The following is a 2,077-nucleotide window of genomic DNA, read 5'->3' as shown; positions in this document are numbered from 1 at the left end:
AAATGGCAAAAAAAATAAAAGAAAATAAGTTTCCCATGTGATATGTGGTCTAGTTGTTGGGAAAATTTGCAAATATGAATTTCGACTTTATTTGCAAAATCTCTCAAGAATTTGTAAAAATGGGCATAACTTCCAGACCAGTTTTTTTTCAGACCAGTAAAAATGGGCATAACTTTTGCATACTAACTCGGATGAAAAAGTTTTTTATATGAAAAATCATCTACTCGAAAAGTTACATCCAAATTTAATCAGGGGAACCCCCTTAAACATTTTCAAAATCCTCAAAAACCAAATAGAAAAAAAAGTTACGGGGCTTTTAAGATCTGGAGGCAAAAAAATTCATCAAATTTCAGTTTTTTTTATTTTTGTTAAATCTGGTCAAACTGTGGTCAAACTAATTATTCAAGAATATTAGTGTTACTAAATAATTATTTTAGTTTTTTTGAATTTTGGTCAAATCTGGTCAAACTATGGTCAAACTGTGGTCAAACTATGGTCAAACTAATTATTCAAGAAATATTAGTATTACTAATTTTTTAGAACAATAGTTTCAAACTCAAACAGTGAAATGTGTGACTTCATGCTCAAGCTAAATTCCTGAGGTTAATAGGATTGACATCTTACTATTGTCAGGAAAACAACAAGTGCGGACTTGGAAACGAGGGAGAATAGAACCCAGAAGTTAAGCGTGCTCAGGCTGGAGTAGTGAGAGGATGGGTGACCGTCCGGGAAGTTAGATGATTTGGAATGATGAGGAGTGATTAGAGATTAAATTGAGCAGCGATGAGGGGTGATTAGAGATTTGAGGTTAAAATAATTCAGAAATTTGAAAATTAGGGAAAAAATAGAAAAAAAAATCAAAATAAAAATTCAGAGATTAGAGATTAGTAGTAGCACGGGTTTTTACCCATGCTACTACTAACAGACGTAATACTAGCGCGGGTGGCACCCGCGCTACTGCTATACGTTAGATGTAGCGCCTTATTAGTAGCGCCGGCCCCCGCGCTACTAATAGGCCCAAAACCCGCGCTGCTGCTAGGCTTTTCCCTAGTAGTGTCAGCCTCACCCTGTGCACTGTGCAATCTGTCACCGCCGCTATACAGCACATTAGCATGCCTTGCCTTGTCTCCCTCTCCCCTCCCATAGAACCACTCCATCTCCATCTCCATCTCCGTCTCCATCTCACTGTGCCCCCGTGTACCGTGGCCTCGCTCGCCTTCCCCAATACCACTATTCCCTTGCTAGCTGCATCAGCACCGACAACCTTCTCCCCCGTAAATCAAGCCCCCAAAAAACCCCACCTTCCGAACTCCACCATGGCCGAACGCGAATCACGCAGCATCCATATGAGCCGCAATTGGAGCAATCTCCCCAGTGACATCCTCGACCTCTGTTGTTCGTGTATGGATATGGTGAGCACCCTGCGGCTGGCTGCATGCTTGAGGGACATGCACACGGCCATCATCGAAGCGAGGCCTAAGCTTTTCAAGACACCATGCTTGCTGCTATCTGGTCTTGCGAGGTTGGCTCACCATGATACGGAGGCGTAAACGATGCCCCTCGACTTCAATCCGATCTCCATTAGCCGAAACTTCTTTGCAGGTATGTAGTGGGTCGTCGTATGTCGGTGTACAAAAGTAGGGGCTATCTTCTTTACCCATTTACTTGTGCACCGGTAGTCAGGGCCGCGCCCGTGGCCACACTTAGCAGGGCAGAGGAGGGAAGACAAAGGAGCAAGACAATCAAAGCTACGCCAAGACCAGAGACACAAAAAGCAAGAGGGCGAGGTAGACTCCCCCGGAAAAGACCGTTGCTGGGGCAGCCTCCGCAGCCCCGCCAAGATCCTTGTTGGGGCAACTTGCCCAGCGCCAGCAGAGCGTGCCACCCTTGAGCCCAAGGGTTCCAACGCCATTGACCACATTGGAACCAAGGCTCGGGAGGTGCCTCATGGTGGCATGCAGATCTTCGTGAAGATCATAAACACACAAGATCAGATGAGGACCAGAAGATGGCGATCATCGGCAAGATCCTTGCCGAGGAAATCCACGAGACCTCCGGCAAGATCCTTGCTGGGGAC

The sequence above is a fragment of the Triticum dicoccoides genome, chromosome 3B (assembly GCF_002162155.2).
Source record: "Triticum dicoccoides isolate Atlit2015 ecotype Zavitan chromosome 3B, WEW_v2.0, whole genome shotgun sequence".
NCBI lineage: Eukaryota > Viridiplantae > Streptophyta > Magnoliopsida > Poales > Poaceae > Triticum > Triticum dicoccoides.
This window is presented reverse-complemented; position numbering follows the sequence as displayed.